This window comes from Rattus rattus, chromosome 3 (assembly GCF_011064425.1).
Source record: "Rattus rattus isolate New Zealand chromosome 3, Rrattus_CSIRO_v1, whole genome shotgun sequence".
NCBI lineage: Eukaryota > Metazoa > Chordata > Mammalia > Rodentia > Muridae > Rattus > Rattus rattus.
In genome coordinates, this window is record NC_046156.1 from 214,724,836 (window position 1) to 214,752,081 (window position 27,246).

Sequence of the window (27,246 nt, forward strand, 5' to 3'; positions counted from 1 at the left end):
TGCTAAGGAACTGTTCTCCAATTGGTTCTTGATCTGTCAGTAAAAAAGTCAAGGGCCAATTGCAGGGTCCCTGGAGGAAAAAGAGAGATGCGAGGAAGGAGGCGGAGTTTGTCATGCTTAGGAGAGAGAAGAAACAAGCAGCCATGTGCGTTCTTGGGAGGAGCAGAGACACAGGCTGCTCCTACAGGCAGGTGGACAGGGATGTTTAGCAGGGACTAGAAATGTCATGGCAACTAAAGTTTAGGGCATGTAAGAGGAGCCGAGACAAGAATATTGTTAAGGGAAAGCTTTCCCAGGAGGGAGATAGTAGCAGTCAGCAATTGTACCAAGAAGATGAGTTGAAAAGTAACAACTGTGTATCTTTTATCAGTGGATTCAATGGAAGCTGCATGGGGATGGAAGTGCAGCCAGTTTGCAGAGCTAAGGTGGGGTATCCTAAAGCTTGCAGCAACTGAGGGTAGTGTCTGTATCTGTAGGGTGGATCTTTCTAAACACTTACATAATAAACCATTTACTTACTGTCAAATGGAATATGACAATACCTGCTAGCATTAATAGAATTCACATTTTCAAGCAGAACATATTTTAGAAAACTTTTTACTGTTTGTGAAGTTGTTAGGCTCTCAAAACTAAAATAATTTTGTGAGGAAATTGACATTCATAACAGCAGTGAGATATTTGAGAAAAACGTGAAATTTGTCAACATGTGGGAAATATGTACAACCCAGTGAGCCAATAATTTGCAAACAGGTAATGCATTGATACTACAAAATCGTCCACAGATAAGAGATTCCATCCAACCGGAAGGTCAAGGTATTTCGCTATTGCAGTTTGAATGAGAATGGCCGCCAGGGATGTATGATTGAACGCGTGGTCCCTGTTGGTGGAACTGCTTGGGAAGCATTAGGAGCTATGGTCTTGTTGAAGGCGGTGCATCACTGGGGGTGGGGTTTGAGGGTTCAAAGGTTGTTATCCATAGTGTGCTCTCTGCCTGTTGCTTCCAGATCTGGATGTTCCTGTCACTCTTCATGTGCTCTGCCTTCGCTAAGCCTCTGGAGCCATAAGCCAAATAAAATGCCTATTTTATAAGTTGGCCTGGTCATGGTAATTTGTCACAGCAACAGATAGGAAATGACGACAGATATGGCTAAGCAAAGCAAGCTTGCTGGTATGGCTTCAGGTGCTCCATCACAACTGGCCTCTATAAAATTACCATTTATTGAGTTTTGGCATGGTATCAAAAAAGGAAAGCCAAAGTTATAGGAAAAAACCTATTACATCTCTTTCTCTATTCCAACTATAAGTTCTTGGGAAATCAGATTCAATTTATATGTTTGAGTCAAGATTAGAGGAGGCCAGAGGAATGCAGAGTGAACTTGACGTATCAATAACGCACATAAAGCTGACTAACACAGAGGAGCCACTGTATTTCCTTAGAAATTCCTAGGAGACACTAGGAACGCACCTCTACTTTCAATAGCGTCACAACAAGGAAGCAGCATGGTCCGTTCAAGACATGCGCACTAAAACAGTACAAATAATGCTGAAGGAAAGACACAGTCAGTGACAAGGATTTCGTATCACGACGCGGGCATTACTTTTGAAAGACGCTGATTCGATATGATCCTTGTTAAGATGTCGATTCCATTTTTTTTTGCTAATTTTTAAAAATTAAACGGTTTTGTTATTTGACAATATTGAGCATGAGAATGTATTCTGATTCATCTCTCCTCACACCTTTGTGTATCCCCTTACCGTCCCACACCCATGATCCCTACTGGTCACGTTCTGAGAATTCTGACTTTTGGGTTCGTCTTATGACCAATTTCATTGTATCACAGCCATCTGTGAGACCTACGAACTGGGGTTATTGGTGGGTATACAACTGAGAGCAGTGATCTGTCCATGTAAGAGTCTGTCAGTAACAAATGGTTAAACGATTATTTTTTAATCAGCATTGATTAATTTTGCATAAAGATGGATCTCACTATGATGCTCCCACATGTGTACATAATCTCTTTTGATTATATTCACTCTCCACTACTCTTTCTTGCCCGTCATTCATGCTAATGCCCTTCCTTCTCACAATCAGACCTCCTCCTACTTTTACAGTGTGTGTGTGTGTGTGTGTGTGTGTGTGTGTGTGCGCGCGCGCGCGTGTGTGTGATACTGAGCTTGATCGGTGTTGCTTACAGGAACATGGCTGGGGAGTGGCTTACAGGTCAGTGACAGGAGTCTTATCATTGCCTATCTCACTGAAGGAGCTATGATGGCTGGACAGTATTGTGAACGCAGTCCATGTCACTAAATCTGCACATTTTGAAATGGTACCTTTTCGGTGGTAGGTATGTTAGTACAATGGAAAATAAATATAGCTATTTTCTATAACACAGATATTCAAGAGATTTTCAAAATAACAAATGATGCCACTGATTTCACTAAAAATCTTCACCTCAGTAGTGCATTTTTCTAAAAATATGTCATTTCTCCTTAGGTGAACTGAGTGTTTTAGTTAATAAATATGTATTTGAAAATGCTCTAAACTGTAAGTTTTATGATTAGATAGATAGATAGATAGATAAATGGATGGATGGATATGACTTACATCTTTGGGTTTTAGGAACACAATGGCATCTCAAAGAGGACCCTGCTGTGAAGTGCCACCTGAGTGCTATTCAAGCCAAGGCACTATCGAGGTCTTCGGGTTCAGAAGGCTCTCTGCTAATATTAGTCAGTTGTGAGTATAAATGTTGCAGCATAAATCATAATTAGGAAAAAGTCCTACCAATCATACTAGTGACTAATAACTACGTACGCTGAGGGGCTATCACATTGAACAATGTAAGGGCTGAACAAAAGAAAACCAGAGGGTGGTGGTTTGAATAAACATCTCTTCCACAGGCTGGGGTCTCTTAATACTTAGCTCCAGTTGGGGGCGCTGTTCGGGAAGGTTGTGGACACGTGGCCTTGCAAGCAGAAGCACATGGCTGGTGGAGGAGGAGCTTTCACAGAGCATAGACTTGCCTCGGCTCACATTTGCTCAGGGAGGTTTCTGGTGTGCAGTGATGAGCGCGGAGATTTAAAGATGGTCCGGTGCCGAAAATAAGTGACCGCTGAATGCGCGACCATAGATGGGACATCTCCCTCCAAAGCCTGGGGCCTGCTGTGGAGAAGAGAGCAGAAAGAAGGTAAGAGAGGAGGAAGTGGAGTTTGAGAAAGAATAACGCCGTCTCTGCCCCCCTTTTCGGCTTACAACCTGGAAAATGTCCAACTAGGCAAGTAATTAATTCTTGGAGCTTAAAGAGGAGGTTAAGCTTTGCTTTTCACTGTCTGAGAAATGGAACAGCATGTTAATGTTTGAAAAATGAATGTGGGGAAAGAAAACAAAGGGTTGGGAGTGGAAGGCACACATCTTTATTCCAGAACCCTGGAGAGGAGGCAAGTGAATCTCTGTGAGTTCAAGACCAGTGTGGTCTACACAGTGAGTTCCAGGACAGCCAGGGATACATACAGAGACCCTGTCTCAAAAAACTAAAAGAAAAAAAAAAGGAGAAAAGAAGAATAAGAACGAAAGGAAAGGAAGAAAGAAAAAAAGAACAAAATGGAAAGAAAAGATGTAGATGGGGCATTGCAGCCAGAGCTCAGGCAGTTGAACGGTTGTACAGGAAACAGTGCCACATTTATTTTTCTCTGTCAGATCAGTACATTTAGACCATCCTCCCATTCCAGCCTTCTCTCCCTTCCACAGTTTCTATGATCGGCCACCTTCTAATTGATTTTACATTTTATTTGCAGCACTGGGCTTTCCCCTGGGTCCTCAGAGGACACTAGATGTTTCTGATCGGACTTTGGAGACCAGAGGCTCCAGTACTCACTCCATCCAGTTCAGCTCCAGCAGCCGCTAATCCCGTTCTTTGATCCCACACCCTCCCACTGTGCCCCAAATACCTGCCTTGGGCTCCATGGCATCACCATTTTGAGATGCAAGCACACTTCTCAGCTTCTTCCCACACACAGGAGTATTTTTCTCTCATTGTTTAAGTACAGAAAGGTGTACGTGATATGAAGATTATAGATGTAAAGATAAAGTGTGTAAAGATTAGCACGCTTGCTTAGTCCTAGGCAAGGGCTGGGCATTTAAAATGTCGTTTTCTTAAAAAAGAATGTTCACAATCATGGGTTTCTGATATGACCAGTCACAAAATGAGTCTAGTTTTCAACCAAGCACTTACTGAGTACCTTTCAGTTCTCTTTGGAATACATTCAGAGCAGAGCACATCCCTACTGTGTGAAGAGGAAACTATGGGTACGCGTAACTCTAAAAGTTTTCCTTAACTAGTGGAATGCAGGGACATTAAGTAATTTACTTGGTTTTTGGAATCATTTAAATAAACTAAGGTAAGTAAAATAATTTATCAAACATACTTTTTCCTACTGCGTGACAATGACAAGGAACAGAACAGACTGTCACTTTATATCAATTATAAATTGATAGCAATTTCTGACATTTTTGTAATTATTTATCATGGTAAAATATGTTTCAAGCTCTTCCTATAAGTGCAGGCGACCTGTGAAGATGGTTCGCTACTCCCTTGACCCAGAAAAACCCACAAAGTCATGCAAATCAAGAGGTTCAAACCTTCCTGTTCACTTTAAGAACACCCGGGAAACTGCCCAGGCCATCGAGGGTATGCATATCCGCAAAGCCACCGAGTATCTGAAGGATGTCACTTTAAAGAAGCAGTGTGTGCCATTCCTGAGGTGTAATGGTGGAGTCGGTAGGTGCGCCCAGGCCAAACAGTGGGGCTGGACACAGGGGCGGTGGCCAAGAGAGTGCTGAACTTTTGCTGCACATGCTTAGAAATGCAGAGAGTAATGCTGAACTGAAGGGTGTGGATGTAGATTCTCTAGTCATTGAACACATCCAGGTGAACACGGCACCTAAGATGCGCAGATGACTTTACAGATCACATGGCCGGATTAACCCATCCATGAGCTCCCCCTGCCCCATTGAGATGATCCTCACTGAGAAGGAACACATTGTTCCAAAGCCAGAAGAGGAGGTTGCACAGAAGAAAAAGATATCCCAGAAGAAACTGAAGAAACAAAAACTCATGGCACGGGAATAAATTCAGCATAAATAAGTGGAGATAAAGTAAAAAAATGTGTTTCAAGACTCCGCCTAATGTTGTTTTAATGTCACTATTATGGTAGTATTTCCTTACTGTAATACTTTTCCATTTTAATATATTTGTTTTTCTTTCTCACGGTTTTCCGTTACTTCACACTGCCAGTAGAGGGCCGAGATTGTCTTGTTGAGCTCACTGGAAAATAGAAAAAAAAAAAAAAATCCACACATGCATCTGGTTATAATTTGCCCTTCCTGCTCTCCGCTTGCACAATTCAACTTGATGCTGTATAATTCCCCCTTCTTTTCTTTTATTCTACAAGGGGCGGAGCCACCACAGAACGATGAATACTCTCATGCCTTTCAGATTCCTCAAAGCGGCAGCCTTCACATTCCTTCCTATTGATACTGCGTTTGGCAGTGGATGAAGGGACACAGTGAAAGTCTGCTCATAATTGGTTTTATTTGGGAAAGATTTTCTTTTGAACTAGCGGCCACCAGTGATTTTATAATTATCAGAAGTTAGCTATTTCAGCACTTCTTGTAGGAAATACTCACAATTCGCTATCTCACTTTGGAAGAACAAAGTGTAAAATGGAAGGAGAAAGAGAATAGACAGTTGGTGAGCACGAGCGAGCTCCAATTTGTTTGGGACCACTCCGCGGGATTGCTGTGGGCAAGCCCAGGCTGTGCTTGTCTGCACAGCAGTCTTTGAGCACAACATTAATCATCCTCTTACTTCTCGGAACTTTACACTTTTTAAGAAGAAAACAATAGGGCAAATCTAGTGTGTCTTTCCTCATACTATCTGACGTCTAACATCTGCAGACAGCACAGCAGAGCTTACTGAGCAGTTTTTCCTGTGTTTCAATATGAATAGAACAGCGGAACACCCCAAACTCATCTCCGTGCTACATGAACTAGGTACCCACAAGATACAAACTTTGCAAAGCGCTGCACGATGCCCACACCCCGTCAGCCAAATCTTTCTTTGGGGCTTGGTTTTCCCACCCGTGTGGGAACAGACAGTGGGATCCTTGTTTCCAAGGGCTTTGTTTGCTTTGAGTCGCTGGTAAAATAAACATTACCTCAGATTGGAGAAATCCTTGGTAGAGAGCAGGGGTCCTGGGAGAGCTTTTCGTACCCAGCCCTGACGACTTTATTGGGTTATCTGGTTAGCATGCTGAGGGCAGTTTAATTACAGCGGCGCCCTGTGCAGATCAGATGGGCCTGAGCTTGGTCTTGACACGTGAGCTGGCTCATTTCTGGAAGGAGATGCAACGGAGAAAGAATGGAATGAGGCAAGTCCTCCTTTCCTCAGTGTGGCTCTCCCCATACAGAAACAAGACCAGGCAGGTGTGCACTTACTCCTAACTCACAGTGTCTTCACACTGTAGGGAGTGCTCTGCTCTGAACTTATTCCAAAGAGAACTGAAAAGTATTCAGTAAGCGCTTGATTGAAAATTAGACTCCTTTTGTGACCTGCCATATCAGAAACCCATGATTAGAAAAATTTTTTAAGAAAACACCATTTTAAAACAGGAAGGTAGACGTCATAATTTTATATTTGTTGAATGGAACGATAGTGTTGGATGGTAATGACTGATGGAAATACTGTGTAACATGCTTATTCTGCCTCTTGCTAATCATATTTCAAGGTGGAATATGTATATAAAGTGGAATTTAAAGATTCATACACCCAACCTTTAGAGATTTTTATTATTTATTAAAATAGTAATATCTCCACTCCACCTGCACATTCCTATACAAGCTACTGCCAAAGAAATTAACTATTTAAATTCAGCACTTCATAAATTTACTGCAGCACAAGGAAGGCTTTTGGAAACTGCAATTGCTTTTTACTATATTGCCAAGAATGGAAATGCAGACTTATTTCAAGGTAATTATGCAGAGTGAAAACATTATAGTCTGTCCTCAAAGAGAAGCACAAGCAGAAATCATAACCATGGCCTTACTATAACTTGATGTTTGGAGTAAAGGATTTGGTAATCCCCACCCACCCACTCCTATGTTGCCCCCTCCCCGAAACGCACACACCTCAAGGAACAGATCTCAAGAGCTCCAATATTGATTCAGGGGAATGAATGGCTGAGTCACTGCAGAGTGACTGTGACAGAGAGACAAAGGCTGCCATGGTGATGTGTTGATATGCGGTGTGGTTAGTGAGCCTTGATGGTTTCCTACCCATGCCTGCCACTAAAGCAAAGTGGTGAGCCCCGGGACCTGCCACCCAGCAAGCCTAAACCAGAGGCAAGGAGAAGGAATGAAACCCAGCTGTGCTCGAGGGATTGAAGATTCCACACCCATGTCTGTCTAGTTCATAGGGAATTTCCTATTTGTTTGTTTGTTTGTTTATTTTCGTTGTCATTTTCTTTTTTCACTTTTTTTAATTGGATATTTTTTATTTACATTTCAAATGTTATCCCCTTTCCCAGTTTCCCATCCATAAGCTCCCTATCCCATCCCCATCCCCCTTCTTCTATAAGGTGTTCCCCCTCCCAACCACCCTCCCACCTTCCTGCCTCCCCTCCCTGACATTTGCCTACACTGTGGGGTCCAGCCTTGGCAGGAATTTTCTTTTTAAATATAAGAAAAACTTTCCTGAATCTGCTTCTAGCTAAGAAATAAACACTGGGGGTGGGAGGTTCAAAGTCTCCAACAGCATTTTCTGGAAATGCTTTCTAAAATAACTTCTCAAGGACAAGCGTGTTTTGTTTGGGAAAGTAAAGATTCATAATATTTCGAATAGGACATAGTACTATGTTCAACTTCTTCTTTGGTGAATAAGATAATAAAGCCTTACACATAGCAAATAGTAAAATAAAAGGAAATTTGTAATCAGTCTACTGGTGTAGGTGATAGATTCTAAGGCATTTGCTATGCAGCTGTGTGCACATGTGGTTGCTGCCTGGGTGTGATTTATCTACATCCTTAACATTTATACTTATACCCACAAGTAATCATGAAAGAAACATCCCTTGTAACGGACAGATCAAGATGCAGAGAAGAAATGTACATGTGGTATCCAGCTCGAGCATCTGCAACAGAATCTAATGCCTTTAAAAACAGCATTGGTAAAAGCATTGTATTTTTTTGTAATAGGAATAGATAAAAGAAAGAAGTTTCTGTGATCAAGCGAGCTGTTTCTGTGGGTCAAATGACCCTTTCACAGGAGTCATCTCATACCAGCAGAAAACACAGATATTTACATTTGATTCAAAACAGTAGCAAAGTTATAGTTACAAAGTGACAATGAAATGATTTTATGGTTGGCAACATGAGGAACTGCACTAAAGGGCCACAGCCTTAGGAAGGTTTCTCAACCTTCTAGTCTAAAAGACAGCACCATCCAGGCTACCAAAACAGGGCAGGTGTGTGAGCATCCTTAGAGCCCAGCTAACATGCAATTTCCTCTGTAACTCAGCCGTCTTATTTTACATCTCTTTGACAACATAGACCTTCTTGTGCTTTGGACTTATGTCATTTCTCCAACACAACGTGGATGATATAAGGTAAGAGACTGTACCATCTGTTAATATCTACTACTGCTTCTGAACAAGTGACCATTCAATACAATATACACTGCAGTGAACTGGATTGTTGCAGCAGAGGAAGGAGACAAGCAGGGCCTGTCCGTCAGAAGGACTCTGCTTGTCAGCACCGCAGTGGTGAACTGAAAACTGGCTTGGAGCAGTGTGAGACTGAATGGTGGTAGGAAGCTATGACTCTGTGTGAAACGACACTCTTTCTGAGGCCTTGCAATGCCCGAGGACTCAAGAATATATATCGTTTGTCCCTGGAGCAGATTGTTGTGTAGAAGTTAGGTCTAGTTCCACCTCCCAGACCCACACTCCCACAAATAAGACTCAGACTCAAAATACATTTGCAAATACCCTGGCCATATAGCTATGCTCTTCTCTGACTAGATCATAACTTAAATAACCTACTTATTCTAATCTACATTCTGCCATGTAGCTGGTTACCTTTGCTCAGGTAAGATACATCTTCCCAGGGCTAATCCCAGAATTCTTTCTGTCTACCCGATGTCCCGCCTTCTATTCTACCCTTTCCTATAGGCCATAGGCTTTTTAATCAATAGGCGATGCATCCATACAATACACAAAATATTCTGAAGTTATGGGCTTATGATCGTTGATTCCCCAGTCATATAACTGATATGACAAATGTTCGATCTGTATCCCCGTGCTCTGGCTGCAAGAGGAATTAGGCTTAAGCTCTATTCCTTTTTTATTTCGGAGCCCAAACACAGTAAATAGTAAAACCTAATGAGACCCTCACTGCATAGCATACAAGAGGACACATGTAGAGCTGCTGCATTTTGAGGTTCCAGATGGGGGGAAGGTTCTAAGCCTGCAAGGTAGAATAGAAGGAAGAGACTCAGCTGGGGCAGGCTCTTGGTAGTCCTTTTCCTGGCTGAGAAGCATTTAGCACAGTTGGACATGCTCGAAGCCATAATCTAGTTCTGCTTTTGGGAGGTAGAAGAAGGTTTAAAAAATGCTGCCCAAGTTGTTTGAGTTGCTGTGCTAAAAGTTGCCCGTGCAGTCTTGTACTTGTGAACTGCTCCTTCCCCACAGCATTGTCCTTTTCAGGGGGATTAAAAAGATTGACTGAGGAGAATTAGAGGGGTCATTTATTAGGCAAGATTAAGTTGCCATAGGGAAAAAATTGTACCACCAATATTTTTTTTTTTATTGAATTTAAGAAGACCAATTGCTGTAAAGATCAGTTGTTACAGAACTGGTTTGATGAAGACGAAGATGGGGGAAAGGCTTATTCTCTCAGGGCTGTTGAAGCAGAACTGGGAATTGAGGCTTTGTCTTCAGATGCCTCACCTTTTCTTCCAGCCTTTTCCTTCCTCAGATCAGTTCTGGTCCTCTTTCCTTTCCTCCTCTGCTCCCCTCGCCTCCCTCCCCTTTCGTCCTTCCCTCCCTCTCTCCTTCCCTTCCTTGTTAACACATGACTTGAAGAACAAAACCTTTCTAAGTTGTAAATAGTGTTTAAGGCTTAGTAAAAGGTTTAGATGGTGGGAGCCGACCACAAAAGGCCTCCAGGAGCAGTGTGTCAGAGGGAGAACTCAGCCAAGGGCTCTGAGGCGACAGTGATTGTGCTGTGCATTGGAAATACTGTGAAACGGGCAGAGGTGGAGGTGGTGGCGCTGGAGGAAAGAAACGCAGAAGCACGTGGGAACTTTGGGTCTCTATCAGGAGTGTGGTCTGAGTGAGGTACAGCGGCCTGGGTGCTAAACACGTGACAGAGAGTATGACATCATTTCCTGCCCATGAAACAGAGCCAGCAGGGCCTCCACAAGTGTTAATGATTGCTGTGGGCGTAAGGCTTGTTTGTACATAATTTCACATTCCTTCTTTCGTTCTTTGAGGAACGTCCTCTTGATAATCAGAGGCAGCCTAAGTCTGGAGATCTGTCTGTGTCTCAGTCAAACGGTAAAATGATGTGACCTTAGGACAGCCCTTAAGGCTGTGGGAGAGAATGCTGAACACACGAGTTTGAAAATATATTGTTCCCAACAATGCAAAAAATATGAGGATGCAATGTGAATTGTAGAAGGAGCTTCACAGATCTAACCGAACAGAGGCAGCTGCACTATGAGCCAGCTTGTCAGAGAGATGTGAGGTAAGGAGATAAAGAGATTTAGGGAGTGGTGATCACAGGGCAAGATCCCACCCAACTCAGTTTACACAGACAGGCAGATCTCTGAATTTTTTTGCAAATGTTAAAAAAAAAATGTGTGTATGTGTGTTTGCTGTCTCTTCCTAAGAATCCAGAGGCTGGGTCTTAGAATGCTGACTCATAGGATAATCTAAAGGGAACCTGGGGTAATGACTGAATTGATATGTAAGTAAAAAAACTGGACTTTTGATCTGTAAGAGACGAATTATCCAGACAGGTTTTAGAATAGCAAGAGAAAGCTGTCTCTAGCAGAAAACACACACACAGACACACAGACACATAGACACACACACACACACACACACACACACACACACACACACACACACACACGAGAGAGAGGTGGGGGGGCTTGGGCCCACAATTTGACTTTGAGTCATCCTTTCCCAGACACTCCTTCTCTCAGAACCCCTCTCCAAGTCCTTGGCACTTCTTGAGGAACCAATATACTTCTTTTCATTCAGAACAGATCCTCTAAGGCCCATGTGTTAACAGCTTGGTTGCCGAAGGGGCATCTTCAAGAGGTAGAAGACTCTTAGGCCATTGCAAGTGTATCCTATGGGTAAGCCAGCTGACCTTTCCTCCTTCTCTTTTGTTCTCTTGGTGGGCTGAAGATTTTTCTTTTTATTTTATGCTGTGCACTGCCTCAACTCAGAAGCAAAACCATGGTCCAACAGATCATAGGTGGGAACCTCAGAACGAAACCCGAAAGAACCATGAGCCAAGGTAAAACATTTCTCTTCATCAGCTGTTTGGCTCAGGTGTTTTGTTTCCATGGTGAACAATGACCAGCGTAGCGTCTCTATAACTTTCTGGGCCAGAAAGTTTTTCTTTTTCATATTCTGACATTGAGTTGATTGACCTTTCACCCCAGAAAGAATGCAAGCTTAATAAATTCAGCACCGTGTCTTTAAGTGCTGTTTTTCCCACAGTGCCTTCCTATTCTTCTGTATCCTAAACACCCAATGATAACTGTTAGTGATTTACTCTCCTTCCTGAAGAAAAGAGGTTAGGGGAATAAATTTTCATTTCAATGCCTAGGAAAAATGTCACACTCAGAGCAAACATGCATGTTGTGTTTGGCTGTAAAAAAAATTGAGTTTGAGGATAAGACTCGGTGAAAGAAGGACTAAGAAGGTTTGACAATAGCAACGGAGTTCGAGACATTGTAAATAGCAAAACAAACTGGAACAAAATGTCCTTTCGTTTTTTCCATCTTTTGTTTTGCATTATGATTATCTGGTTCATTGTTTGGAGCCTCCGTTGTCTTTAATCCGGCTGCCGTGCTACCGAATGGAGAGCTCATGCCTGTTTGTGTCCACTTCATTTCCCGCTTCTAGACACAGCAGCTTTCTCTTCCCTTTGGAAGGGAGTGCCCCGGGCATTTACAGCCCTATGCAAATTGTGTACACGAACCATTTGGCTTAATGCTACCTTTGACACCCAGCTGTTTGGTGAGTCTTACAATTTTGAGGTGAGGCATTCTCCAACAGTTCATATTAATTAAGTGCCCCTGGATCACGGTTTGTTATTAAAGCGTTTTCTATTATGATTAGTTTGGAACCGGCCTAGGATCCTCCACTGGCTTTTCGATTTCACTTAGTCGCTGGATCTGTTCTTAATTTAACCTTGCTTTTCTCATTATAAAGTGGAGGCCGGGGTCTGGAGAGACGATGCTCTTTTAGAGGACCTGGGTTCAATTCTCAGCACCCACATGTCAGCTCACAACTGTCTGTAACTTCAGTTCCAGGAAATCTGCCAATCTCACACCTATGAACGTATCATAAAATTAAATCAATTATTAACACAGAAAGTGGAGGCAGAGGGTTGGATCAAAAATCTCAGTCCTTTTCCTTGTTTGGAGCTTCCAATGAAAGATGCTGCAATTGTTCTTATAACTCCCAGGGCTGCTCTGGGGCCTTCACTGTCTGAGTCTAGGGTAAAATGACGACCCCCTCCCTGCCTCACATACACATGCCGGAGAGTGCTATCAGACAGAACTTGATTGCCTTAATCCTTGAAGCGATTAGGTATTATGACAGTAGGTAATAAATTAGGTATTAATACAGTCTGAGATGACACAGATTTTGACCTTAACCCTTGCCTTGCAAGTGTGCATTTCTAGTAATTCATCAGTGAACGCTCAGAGTGAACACTCGAAGACAGGCTTCAATCGATGGTAAAATAAAAACCCTGGTGGGATGGGCAAACCTGATTCTCTCTGGGAGCAGCTTACAGAGGAGCCGCAGCGTGGAGTGCCCCAGGCACAGCTCCAAAGTTTAGCACCTAAGAGAACCTGCAAGGCGCCTGTGTGGTACCCTGGACTGTGGGCCCTGCGTTCGGGCAGGTCAGCTTGGGCGCTGGAAGAGTCCATTAGTCATGGCCAAGGCGGGGAGTTCATCACGCCCGAGTGCGGACCTGGCGGCCCGCTGCGCAGAGGACGGCTTGCTGCCAAGACAGTCGCCCCCTCTCCGCCGATCAGGTGAGCCCAGCCCCGGGCCAGAGTCCTATTGGAGCAGAGGAGCGCTAGGGGGAGGGGCGAGGATGGAGTCTTAGGCTAGAAGGGACAGTGCGGGAAAGGATTAGCGGCGGTGGAGGACAGGGACATTGCAGTAGCGGCAGCGCTGGGTGTGAAAGGAAGGCCCGGCACCGGCGGAGACCGGAGGGCACGCAGATGTCGGTGACCTCAGAGCCAGGTAAGATGTGACTTGGGGCTGGGAATCCAGTGGGTCGGGGAGTGCGACAGCATCCCTTTGGCGGTTCCCGGGCAGCAGCCGCTGCACCTGTTGCAGGAGGTTGGAGCCAGAGCGGCGCGGAAGGCGGGAGGCAGGAGGGTGGCGGCGGCGGGGACAAGCTGGTGGCGGGCTGCAGCTAACGGGACAGCGGCCCGGTGCCTGCCGCCTGCACAGGGCTGCTGCTTTACATAGCTGCTTCCAAAGCTGCCATCTCAGAGAAGGTGAGAGTGGAATGAGCAGAGCGAAAAGTTCCCATTTTTCTCTTTCTGCCCAGTTGAAACCCAAGCTCTAGTTTCAAAGTTGTCCCGTAAATAATTGGGCAAGAACTGCAGGCGGTCAGCAGATAAAACTTCTTTCTGGGACTATCGAGGTAACTTTAAAGGAGTCTTGATAATGTTCCAGATACCTAATGCATCAGGGATTTTCAGTAAAACACACTGTTGTCAACGAGTTTGAAATTAGCATAGAGCATAAAAATTCCTTATGTATATACAGGTATATCTTTTGTATTTTACATTTCCCGAACTATTTTGGATTTTTTCACTAAGGAAATAACTTTAAGGTGCAACAGTAAGTTGCATATAACGTGGATAAACTAACACCTTACAAAATCCATAGCCTTTAAAAATGTACATAATGTGTTTATAAGTAAGCTGCACATCTTTAGAAATTGGAATTAAAATTTTAATTCCTGACAGGAAAAGCTCTTACCTTAAGTGATTTGGCACTAACAGTTACAACCACCTTCCACTGCTCAACAGAAGTTTCCCTCTTTGTGAGTCACCTGTCCAAAGAGATGAAGAAAAGGGACATTAAAGATGGCAGCAGATGTTTAATCAGGATGCAGGTACCAGACTTTAGTTTCAGGTGATTCCCTAGGCTAAGTAGTAAACTCTTATCCGTTACAAATCCATCCTGAATTGTTACAATAAATGCCTGCGATTGCATGTGATGGAGAATTACATCTCTTTGGACGTGAGAAATGTTCTTCAGGATTTGGTTTCTTCACTTATAAAATCAAGCCGTTTGTGCTACAAACGCAAAGATTTAGTCCAGCTAAAATTGCATCATTCAAGATTGTATCATTTTAAAAAAGAACGATGGATATATTAAATACATCCAAGAAAAACTGAACAATTGAATGATCTTATTTCCATGGTGAATATGTCCAGCTCATTCCTTATTCAGACATTAATAGTGAGCTCCTCGAAGTCCTTTATAAAAAGACCTTATTTGACAGATCACCGTCATAAACTGAAGATTAGTATCCCAATTCCCAGACAGTGACACTGAGACTGGGAACTTTCAAGATTCCTGCTTTAAGCCCCCAGTTATGAAGACCTGATCAATGGTCTTTTTGGAGTGCTCCTCAGACGTCCATTATGCTGAAGTTAGGAACGCCACCTTAATCTGCCTATAGACTGAAGAAATCTGACTATACCGTGCCCACAGTGAGACAAAGGCTAACTATGTGTGAAGATCAAGTCTTGATGCCATCAGATATCGGAATAAAGAATTAGTTAACATGCACAGTATTTAAGAAAATAATTTAGTTTACGCTGTTGAATTCCTATTGTATTTGATGTCATGGAATAATAATATGAGATACTATTGGGGGCACAAATGTTCTTATAGAAATAAAAACAATTGTTAGAAATAGTGTGAAGGATCAATAGGTCAGGCTACACCAAAGAATGTCAGCTGTGTCTTCCCTGTTCAAAGACCAGGAGGGACGCTGTGCTGTGGGAGAAGGGGCTTCCCAGCAGTTAGCTGTGACCAGAGGTTTTGTTTACATCCTCATGAATGTCAATGACTCGCTGCTTTCGCCTCGTGTACACAGTACGCCAGGAATCCGACTAATCCTTTACACAGATCTACTTTATAATTAGCCGCAGACTGTAATTTTGATTTCCATATGAAGAAACTAAGGCAGAAAGATCTACATCCTGGGAGAATTTCCCCACCTTCTAAAACACTTTCTTCATCGACGTGGAGGACACGAATGAACTCCTGAAGCACCAAGAGAGGCCTTGCAGCCAAACTGGACTGACTTCTTTTCACTTGTATGTGACAACACGGAACTTAGAAAAGTTGAGAAGCAGTTCAAACCCCTGTTCTATTTCCATTTTGGCCAGCTGAGCAATCCCTTCATAAATTTATTGTCACTTACAGATGCCACTCCACGTAGGCTCTTGCTGGATTGATGCCCTTTCATTTAAAAAATGTCAAGGTTGGGCCAATTAGAGAGCAAAGCCTTTAAGGACAGAACCTGTTGTCTTTCCCTACAGATGTAGCTAAGTTGTTGACCAGTTGAATCAATGCCCTGTTGTTTATCTGCATCCACTAATTACATTAATGTTGCATATATGAGATGTTTATGGTGTGATCACCATTGCTACTTTCTGGAGGGGCGATCCAGTGGCTCACAGATCCTGTAGATGTACCGAGGTCCATACGAAATTTTGTTAGTTTATGAAATAGTCAAGATAACGTAAAATGAGGTAGAAAGTTCAAACAGTACAATGAATAAAAGTCACCGTAGCCTTCCTCATTCAAACACTGTGGAGAAACCCACCCAGAGAGATGCTTTGCACCCCGTAGCTCCTGTTGCGTCGGGCTGAGAGCTCAGTGCTTTGTTGAAACGGTTTATGCTTTAAAGTTCTGCTTTGTTTGAGTGCTCTGTCACTCCCGGACAGGTTAGATAGATCAATAAAAATGTTTGTTGATAAGGAAGATAAGCGTATCACTAGCAGATCATGCGAAATGGAGCAATATGAGAAATTGGTTTCTCCAGCGGCTTGCACAGGCAAAATCTTTGTATATAGGGAGGGCTCCCCATAAGCTGGGTTGTCAGGCCACACAGGAAGTCCCTGCACCCCAGGTCTGTTGGACTGATTGTGGTGTAGCAGAAGAGGGTGGAGCTGGAGCCTTGGAAACGTGGTAGCACAAAGGCTGTGTTTTCTGATTCCACTGTGACACACTATCCACTTTAGAATGTACTAGACCAAGTCCCTCCCCCAGCCGCTGGGCAGGTGGTCACAGGCCTTTTCTTGTGCAGTCAGGCATAAGTCTGGCTGTCCCTCAAAGGAGGGCAGAGTGCTGGTAGGCTATTTCTCACTCACTATTAATGCTTTTTAAAGCCAAGAGGGAACCCTTCCTATAGTAGGGAAATATCGGCTGTTAGAGTAATTGCCCATAAATGAGCTTTGACACAATACAGAATTATTAAGTTATAAAAAGGAGCTGGATTCTTTTAAGGAGAGGTAGTGAGAACACTTTTCCATGTACACACGAGTGTAATTACATTGAAATGGTGTTTTAAAGAGTGTCTTTTTTCTTTTTATTAATTTCATGAGTTTGTTGCTGAAAACTTTTCCCTAGGTGAATTTTCTCAGTTTATATAACATAGTCGAGAATAGAGTCTTTTCATGTTTTCTTTATTAGGGGCTTAGCGTGGCTTTGAGCCAATGGTCTGTTCACATCTTGGTACATCAGCGTATTTGAAGTGCTGAGAGCGGCTAAGTGAATTTCCCACATCTTAAAGGTTATGTAAAGAACTACCTTTTATGAATAGATTTCAAACAATTCTCAGCAAGCCAAGGGTACAGACGTGGAGCAGAAATGCATTTCATTCTCTGAAGTACAAGGTCCCCTGTCTGTCTTTAGTTTTCTTGAAAGGCAATTAGCATTTCAACTACCCATTTGGTTACATGCAACCGAGTACTTGGGTTTACAATTTGCTGCTCCCTGTCTGAGGCCTTGAGTGCTCGCTCTTGTATAATCCTCCCCAAGTAACCTTCTCCCCAGCATTGTTATTGTGGCTGGTCTTAAATAATTACTCAACAGACAGTTTGCCTTCAACTGTAGGGTTCCACAGGGAAAGGGGAATGAAATGCCAGGCTAATGAGGGGACGGTTATAATTATAAATAGCCACCTTTACTTGTGACACAGGTTGGAGGATATAAAATAGCCTTATATAAAAGAAAACAGAACTCCAGAAAAGGCACTTGTGTGTCATGGTTAGCTGTTCTCTGCATGCAACACGCACCACAAATAAAGGGGGTATATTCTGCTATTACCGAGCTAGGATGACTGAAAACCGACAATGAAGACACCTTTTAAAAAAAATCCTAACTCTACTGGCTTTATGCAGGAGCTAGTTTCTGTAATTTGAGTCGAAACGGAAAGACTCTTAGGTGTTCTAACAAGTGAAGGGTGCTCCGAGCAAAATTTTGAGAAGATTTAAGGTTTCGAGTTTCTGTGCTGATTGGAATAGGCTTTGGTTGGCTTCTCTAGCCGTGGAGTTTGATAATTTGGCGTGATCACTATGTCTCACTCATCTCCTCACAGCCCTGGGAAGGAAGCACCACACTCACGACCGTCCTTTCTCGAGGGCGATCGGAGCCATGTTAGTCTTTAAGTAGAGGGAGAGCGATTGGTTTCTGCTTATCTTTGCAGCACTGCTTCTGCGAGTTTGTACTTACTGTGCAAATTCTTTGGAAATAAAGTGATATCCTCACGCTTCAGCTAGATACTGACCAGGTGAAAGGAGACACAAAAGCAGTGCTTTTGATAGGATCCTTGCAGGTCATCGGTGTAATTTTAGGAAACTCTATGAGATAGTGGAGTTTTTCAATCTGTGCCTAGAAAGTTCTATCTGCACCAGGTATGCTGGCACGATCCACAGGGCCACACCCTATGTCTGCCCAGTGCCTGGGAGAGAGAATGTGAATGTGCTTGATGCGCCCAGCCACTCACTGGAGCCTCTGGGTCCAAGCTTGGAATGACTGAAGAACCTGTCAATGCTTCTGCTGATGGAAGCCACCCCTTCCCTGTTGCCCTCCAATAAAAATGTGAAAACTAATCTGTCTGCGGCTGGCATTAGAGCTTTGGTACCTTCTACTCAGCTGCCGTATTCCTACTGCTGATGACAGACGTGGTATGGAGGAGGAGGCCCCCAAGCCACCTGAAGGCTAGTCAGTTAGACTGGGAGGTGTTGCAGAGACAGAAGAGAGAACATACTGACGGTCGAGGAGTGGACTGGGGAATACGGCAGGCAGATCATAGGCACAGAGGCAGGAAGCATCGAGGTGTCTTGTCCCAACGTGTTATTTGGGTCTTGCTTGAACTGTTTGTTGAAAGAAGCAGAGGAGACACAGGGAAACACGCACTTCATGTTTGGTGTCTAACCCATTTCCTTTGGCATGTTTTTCAAGAGTCACCTGTATGTTTTCCTTAATTGCCAAATAGTACTCTAGTGTATGGATGTAGCGTTCATTTATCATCCACTGATCCATGGGGATTATGTTCCTTCTACTTTGTAATGATTATGCTGCTGTAAGATCTTTGTACAGTTGTGTGTGTGTGAGAGAGAGAGAGAGAGAGAGTGTGTGTGTGTGTGTGTGTGTGTGTGTGTGTGTGTGTGTGTGTGTGTGTGTCCATGGGGCTCTATGTTCTTGGGGAAGTATTTTTTAAGTCCTTTGCCATTTTATAACCTTGGTTATTTGGTTACTTCTATGGAATTGTAGAAGATATTGGAGAAATTCTTATCATATATGGCACTTGTCAATTTTTCTGCCAGTGTATAGACTTTCATTTTCTTGATAGTGTCTTGGTTGGGGATTTAGCTCAGTGGTAGAGCGCTTGCCTAGGAAGCGCAAGGCCCTGGGTTCGGTCCCCAGCTCCGAAAAAAAGGAAAAAAAAGAAAAAAGATAGTGTCTTTGTCCTTAGGGAGCTGGTGATGGAGCTAAGATGTTGATGATTTATGTAGTTTTTTTTTTTTTTAGTTCCTTATGTTTGGGTATCATATCTATAAAACCATATCTTAGTCCAGGACCACAGAAATTTATTAGCAGGACTCTGATCTTAGTTTTATACCTTCATCTTTCATGTCTTATTACTTTTTGTGTTAAGAATTTGGGGACTAACTATTTTTATTTCCATTTGGGTATACAAAGTTTACATGGCATTTGTTGAAGAGATTATGATTTTTTTTTGTCCTGAGGAAGAGCATTTAAAAAAGGTAGCTGTGACATTGTACTGTATAACTTAGTCACATTTAATATGATTGCAGATTCGGTAGGTCTAATGTCCATCACCTTTCCCCGGATCATCCTCTGCTCCTTGATTTTACAAAGGTATTTTCCCAGAGGTGTCTCAGCCTTGAGGTTGCTTCCTTTATTCTCTGCTTTCTGTCCATTTTGTTGGTTGGCCTGGGACTCACAGAGGTCTAATGTGTAACAACCATGTTCAGTTATTACGCTGTGTACAAAACTCTGTGGAGTCAACCCACAGGATAGAAAAGAACAGAAACAGAACAAAACAAAAAAACCTTGACCCCCAAACGAAACAAACACAAACCCATCACCACCACCAAACCCACGTTTCCTGCGTGTCTTAAATACTGTAAGAGAGTTTATGTATTTTTGTTGTGGGAGCCTTACTATATAGTAGTTTTTAATTTTTTCACACACATTCGATTTACTTTTTGTTTTCTGTTTAAGACAGGGATTATTTTATTTAAAATCCATCAGTGAAGTGGGCGGCTTGGGTCTCTGACAAATTATTCATATTTAAAGCCTAAGTCAGTAACTGTATGAAAACACACATTGCCACATACAAATTAACTGGTCAGACCACAGCTTTCTATGTTGGAACAGAATAAACACCCCTGTGAAAGCAGCACCTTGTGACATTTAATTTAGTATTCCTCTCCTTCTTCACCCTCACCTGCTACAGAATCCACACCAACCTCTTCATAATCCTTCTCCAGGGTAACCATGTCCTCATGGGCCTCAGAGAACTCCCCCCTCCTCCATGCCCTCACACATATAAAGGCATGCTTGGCATACCTCAGATCAAACTTGTGATCCAGGAGAGCCCAGGCCTCAGCAATGGCTGTGGTGTTGCTCAGCATGGGTCTCTGGACCTTGGCCAGGTCACCACCAGGTACCGCAGTGGGAAGCTGGTAATTAATGTAATTAATGCTATCCTTGAAGCCAGTGGGGCACTAGTCCACAAACTGGATGGTACGCTTGGTCTTGATGGTGATAATGGCAGCACTGATGTCCTTGGGGACCACATCACCATGGCACAGCAGGCAGCAGGCCATGTATTTACCATGGTGAGGGTCACATTTCACCATCTGGTTGGCTGGCTTAAATCTGGCATTGGTGGTCTCTGCTAAAGAAAACTGCTCGTGGTAGGCTTTCTCAGCAGAGATGACAGGGGCATAAGTAACCAGAGGGAAGTGGATGGGAAGGTAAGGCAGCAGGTTGGTCTGGAATTCTGTTAGATCAACATTCAGGGCTCCATCAAATCTGAGGGAAGCAGTGATGGAAGACACAATTTGACCTGCCAACCTGTTTAGGTTAGTGTTGATTGGGCGCTCAATGTCGAGGTTTCTACGACGGACAGATGTCATACATGGTCTCATGAAGGCACAGAGTGCTGTAGGGTAGTGTGGGTGGTGAGGATGGAATTGAAGGGCTCAACCACAGCAGTAGAAACCCAGGGGGGGGGGTGTGCTGGGTAAGTGGAGAACTCCAGTTTGGCCTTCGAGGTGAACCCAGAGCCAGTTCCCCCACAAAGCTGTGGAAAACCAAGAAGCCCTGGAGACCCTGTGCACTGGTCAGCCAGTTTGCAAATTCTGTCCAAGACAAGGTCAATGATCTCCTTGCCAATGGCCACGGGCACAGTTATTGGCAGCATCTTCCTTGCCTGTGATGAGCTGCTCTGGGTGGAAGAGCTGGCGGGAGGTGCCAGTGCGAACTTCATCAATAACGTGGGTTCCAGGTCTACGAACACTGCCCAGGCTCGTGCTTGCCAGCTCCTGTCTCACTGAAGGTGGAGAAGGAGTCATCTTCTCCCCTAGTGGTCTTGTCGCTTGGCATCTGGCCATCAGGCAGTAGAGCTCCCAGCAGGCATTGTCGATCTGGAACCCAGCCTGGCCAACGTGGATGGAGATGCACTCACGCGTGGTTGCTGCTTCGCAGCTGCCGTGCGGATGGCGGAGGCGAGGGGGAAGTGTTGCTTCCTCCAGTGCGACTCTTAGGCGGTCGATGTAAGAGAACCTGCCTCAAGGACACTGTGGTTAGGACAAAATGGCAACCAACAGATTGGGAAAAGATCTTTACCAATCCTACAACAGATAGAGGGCTTATATCCAAAATATACAAAGAACTCAAGAAGTTAGACCACAGGGAGACAAATAACCCTATTAAAAAATGGGGTTCAGAACTAAACAAAGAATTCACAGCTGAGGAATGCCGAATGGCTGAGAAACACCTAAAGAAATATTCAACATCTTTAGTCATAAGGGAAATGCAAATCAAAACAACCCTGAGATTTCACCTGACACCAGTGAGAATGGCTAAGATCAAAAACTCAGGTGACAGCAGATGCTGGCGAGGATGTGGAGAAAGAGGCACACTCCTCCATTGTTGGTGGGATTGCAGACTGGTACAACCATTCTGGAAATCAGTCTGGAGGTTCCTCAGAAAATTGGACATTGAACTGCCTGAGGATCCAGCTACACCTCTCTTGGGCATATATCCAAAAGATGCCCCAACATATAAAAAAGACACCTGCTCCACTATGTTCATCGCAGCCTTATTTATAATGGCCAGAAGCTGGAAAGAACCCAGATGCCCTTCAACGGAGGAATGGATACAGAAAATGTGGTACATCTACACAATGGAATATTACTCAGCTATCAAAAACAATGACTTTATGAAATTCATAGGCAAATGGTGGGAACTGGAAAATATCATCCTGTGTGAGGTAACCCAAACACAGAAAAAGACACATGGTATGCACTCATTGATAAGTGGCTATTAGCCCAATTGCTTGAATTACCCTAGATGCCTAGAACACATGAAACTCAAGACGGATGATCAAAATGTGAATGCTTCACTCCTTCTTTAAAAGGGGAACAAGAATACCCTTGGCAGGGAATAGGGAGGCAAAGATTAAAACAGAGACAGAAGGAACACCCATTCAGAGCCTGCCCCACATGTGGCCCATACATATCATAGCCACCAAATTAGACAAGATGGATGAAGCAAAGAAGTGCAAGCCGACAGGAACCGGATGTAGATCTCTCCTGAGAGACACAGCCAGAATACGCAAATACATAGGCGAATGCCAGCAGCAAACCACTGAACTGAGAACAGGACCCCCGTTGAAGGAATCAGAGAAAGGATTGGAAGAGCTTGAAGGGGCTCGAGACCCCATGTGAACAACAATGCCAACCAACCAGAGCTTCCAGGACTAAGCCACTACCCAAAGACTATACATGGACTGACCCTGGGCTCCAACCTCATAGGTAGCAATGAATAGCCTAGTAAGAGCACCAGTGGAAGGGGAAGCCCTTGGTCCTGCCAAGACTGAACCCCCAGTGAACGTGATTGTTGGGGGCAGGGCGGTAATAGGGGGAGGATGGGGAGGGAACACCAATAAAGAAGGGGGGGGGGTTAGGGGATGTTGTCCCGAACCGGAAAGGGAATAACATTCAAATGTAAATAAGAAATACTCAAGTTAATAAAAAAAAAAAAAGAGAACCTGCCTCAATTTACTTTCGAGTGCCCTTAAATCTTACTCTGAAAATCCTTTCTCAAAAGGAAAGAGAAAGAAATTCTCTTAATTTTTGTTCATTTGTGGATTTCATCTTTGATTTGATTGGTACCCTGGTAAACACCCCCGCCCCCCTTCTTGATGGTCTGTTTCGTTCGGCACTTTGAATTCATGAACCTTGGATTCTCATGGGAAGACAGATGTAAGCGGGATATTTTTTGTGATTCTGGCTTCTCAAAACTTGTAAGTGTCTGTCTTTGTTGCTTTTTGCAGCTCAGTACTAGTTTTCTAGATATTTATGACTCTTTGGGCTCAGTTAGTTGAAATTTGCCCAGGTGTTCATGAAGACTCCGTTTTACAGCAAACTGAACCTTTCGGCCATCCCTTCTTCAGTCACTCCCTCAACATAGCGTTTCCTTTTCTTCCGGAGCTCTAAGTGGTTTTAGTGTATTTAATGTTGCACAATAGGACGGAAGCAATTTATTTTTCTCCTTTGATTTTCAATTCTTGAGAATAGATAACTTTACTCATCTTCAGGTTCCACAATTTTCTCTGCTGCTTTGAAGCCCAGAGGTTTTTCCCTAAGGTTAGTTTATGTTGGTTACTCATTCCTGAGCCTGTGTGCTGTCTGCAGTTTTTATTTCCATGTCTAGTGTGTTTTGCTATGGTTGAAGATTGGCCATTTTAAGTAATATAAATTTAAGTTTGCAAGTCAGCTTTTGAACTTGAATGTTCTGGTTAAACAGCGTTATTGTATTTCTCAACTCTGGAATTTCTATGTTTCTTTTTCTGTTTCTTTTCTTTTAAACAAATGATTTTTAACTGTTTATTATTCTCCATTTGGTGAGTGTGATGACTTATTTTGGTTGTCAACTTGACCTACCAGGGAAGGGGAACTCTCAATTGAAGAACTGCCTCTATCAGATTGACCTATGGGTGTGTCTGTGGGGAAAGAGTCCAGCCCACTGTGGGTGGTGCTACCCCTGGGCAAGTAGTCCTAGGTTGTATAAGGAATATAACCAAAAAGCCAGAGGGAAGCAAGTCTGTACGAACAGTCTTCTGCAGTTTCTGCTTCAGTTTCTGCCTTGACTTCTTGTTTTGGGTTCTCTCAGGTGTCATTGAGGTTTGTCAGTGGCTGTAACTTGTGCAGTAAAACAAACCCCTTTCTTCCCAAGATTGGGTTTGGTCAGTGTTGTATCACACCCACGAAAGCCTAGTAGCACAATACATAGTCGTTCACCTGTACTCTTTTTAGTTACGTAGGCATGGCTTCCTAAGCCTTTGGAAAGGGGTTAGAACGGATACGATTTCGGTGTGGTCAGCCCCACATCCAGGTTGTTCCTTAAGGTTAGTTTATATTGGTTACTCCTCCCTAAGCCTTGTGTTGGCTGTAGTTTTTATTTAGTTTTTGCTACAGTTGAAAACTGGCCATTTTAAGGGATAAAATCTTTTGCGTTAGGAATCAGAATGTATTGACTCTCTTTGTGGATTTTCTGGTGATCCATTTAGTGACTTTTTGAAGTAATTCTAAAGTGTCTGCTCTTTTTACGTGTGATCACTGTGTCTCTGCTTGGTTGGTTTTACCTGTGTATAAGTGGACAGAGATTTCCCGGAGTCCTCGAGTGCAGTGGGTCCCCCGTTTTGAAGCACTTTGTGAGTGTTCTTAGTGTTCACATCGAGGAGCATGACAGTTTACCTCAGCCTTCACATTCTCTTCTCACAAAGCCAGCCAAAGTAGGAGATTTGGGTCTTCACAGGGTCTTCACGAGTATGTATGCAGTCTGAGCTTATGTTTGGTTTTCAAGACTGCGTCAGAGATCGTCAAAACCCCTGGGGCATGTGAGCACTCACATGTACATGCACACATAAAATAAATTGAGGGGGCGTAGACACCCGGGGGGGGTTGCCTCCCCTTCAGGGGAAGGGGGAGTGGGCGGGGACTTGCATGAGGGAGTAGTAGAAGTAGAAGAAGGGCTGGTATTGGGTTGTAAAGGGAATAAATAAATCGAATAATTTTTTTAAATGTAAAACTGTTATAGTAATTGCCTCTTATTGATACTTAGACCTTTCCCCCTTGGGGATTATGGGAATTTCTTCCTGTTCATCTTGTGCTTTCTTGATGTGAATTCCATGAGTTCTCAAGAGCACCATTGCGGACTCTTGGTAGATCCCTCCCACACATTAGTTCTCTAGGAAACCTTGGCTCATTTTCACTGAGAAATGATGTTAGAGACAAACTTCTGGGCATCGGCTATGCTTATCACTGAGTGGTTGCTATTTCTAAGTCATTTAGTGGGAAAAAGCCAGGAGACGTTATGTACTTAACCCAGTCATGAGCTAAGAGTGCTGCATAGTTGAAGAGGCTTTATGTAATTGTTTTCTCCTCCATAGTTATTACTTGATGGATCATATAATACCCGAAGCTTCAAAAATACATAACATGGTGAGCAAAATATGGCTCTAAAACCTATTTTCTAAAGCCGAATAGTTTGGTTTTAACATGATAGTGATATTATTGAGGATGCTAAATGAAATATACACTTTCTTTGCAATTGTATGTGCTGTTAGTGTTACTCTATCAAAGGTATTAAATGGTGTAGTCTGAAGCATGAATAGTCTCTTGCATTTGATGGACCCTCGTGGGACTTTTTTTTGCTTTCTAACATACATTTATTTATTGATTGATTGAGTGATTATTTATTTATTACTTATTCACTTTACATCCTGCTCAGCGCCCACCTCCTGGCTACCCTCCCACAATCTTTCCCCCATTCCCCTCCTCTCCTCTGAGCTGGTGGAGGGCCCCTGGGGATCCTCTCACCCTGGCACATCCTCTCTCACCAAGGCCAAACAGTGCAGCCCAGGTAGAAGAACATAGCCCACATTCAGGCAACAGGTTTTTGGATCATGGAGACAAAGCTGCACATCTGCTCCATATGTTCGGGGAGGCCTAGGTCCAGCCCGTGTCTGCTCTTTGGATGGTGGCTCAGTTTCTGGCAGCCCTAAGGGTCCAGGTTAGTGGACTCTGTTAGTCTTCCAGTCTTCCTGTGGAGTTCCTATCCCCGTTGGGCTTCACAATCCTTCCTCCTATTCTTCCATAAGACTCCCCAAGCTCCGTTCATTTTTGGCTGTGGGTGTCTGTATCTGTCTGAGTCAGCTGCTGTGTAGAGCCTCTCAAAGGGCTGCTATGCGTTGTCCTGCCTGCAAGTACAATGTAGTAGCATCATCAATAGTGTGAGGGATTGGTGCCTGGCCACGGGATGGGTCTCAAAGGGTGCTGGCCACTGGTCGGCCATTCCTTCAGTCTCTACTCCATCTTTGTCCCTGCATTTCTTGTAGGCAGGATAAATTTGGGGGTCGAAAGTTTTGTTGGTGGGTTGGTGTCCCTATTGCTCCATTGGGGTTCTTGCCTGGTTAGAGGATGTGGCCACTTCAGGTTCCAGATCCCTACTGCTGTGGGTCACAGCTAAAGTCACCTCCTTGATTCTTGGGTGCTTCTCTCATCCCAGGTCTCTGTCTTGTCCTGGAAACGCCCCCCCTTCCTACCCCTATCAGTTGCAGATTTCCATTCATCCTCATAGCCATCTGGCCATCCTGAACTCCCCCGTTCCCTCCTCATTCCCTCCCCATTCTCTCCCCCACCCAGTGCCCTCCCTCCATCTGCCTCCTATGACCACTTTATTCCCTCTTCTAAGTGAGATTCAAGCATTGTCCCTCACGTGTGTCTTCCCTCTTGCTTAGCTTCTTTGCGTCTGTGGAGCATAGCGTGGGAATCCTATATTCTATGGCTTAATATCCACTTATAAGTGAATACATACTGTGCATGTCCTTTTGGGACTGGGTTACCTCATTCAGGATGATATTAAGTTTCATTTATTTGCCTGTAAAATTCATGATTGTTTTTGCTTTTAATAGCAGAATAGTATTCCAATGTCTATATGGACCACATTTCCTTTATCCATTCTTCAGTTGGGGGACATCTAGGTTGTTTCCAGTTCCTGGCTATTATGAATGAAGCTGCTATGAACATGATGTGATCAGTTGTCTCAGTGGGATGATGGAGCATCTTTTGGGTATTT

The 27,246-nt window shown here is 43.6% G+C and overlaps 2 pseudogenes; one reads left to right on the forward strand and one right to left on the reverse strand.

Moving 5' to 3' along the window:
- Positions 1–4,576: 4,576 nt before the first annotated feature.
- LOC116895708 lies at positions 4,577–5,143 on the forward strand (annotated as a pseudogene).
- A 15,124-nt stretch (positions 5,144–20,267) lies between these two features.
- Positions 20,268–21,486, reverse strand: LOC116897334 (annotated as a pseudogene).
- Between the last annotated feature and the right edge of the window lie 5,760 nt (positions 21,487–27,246).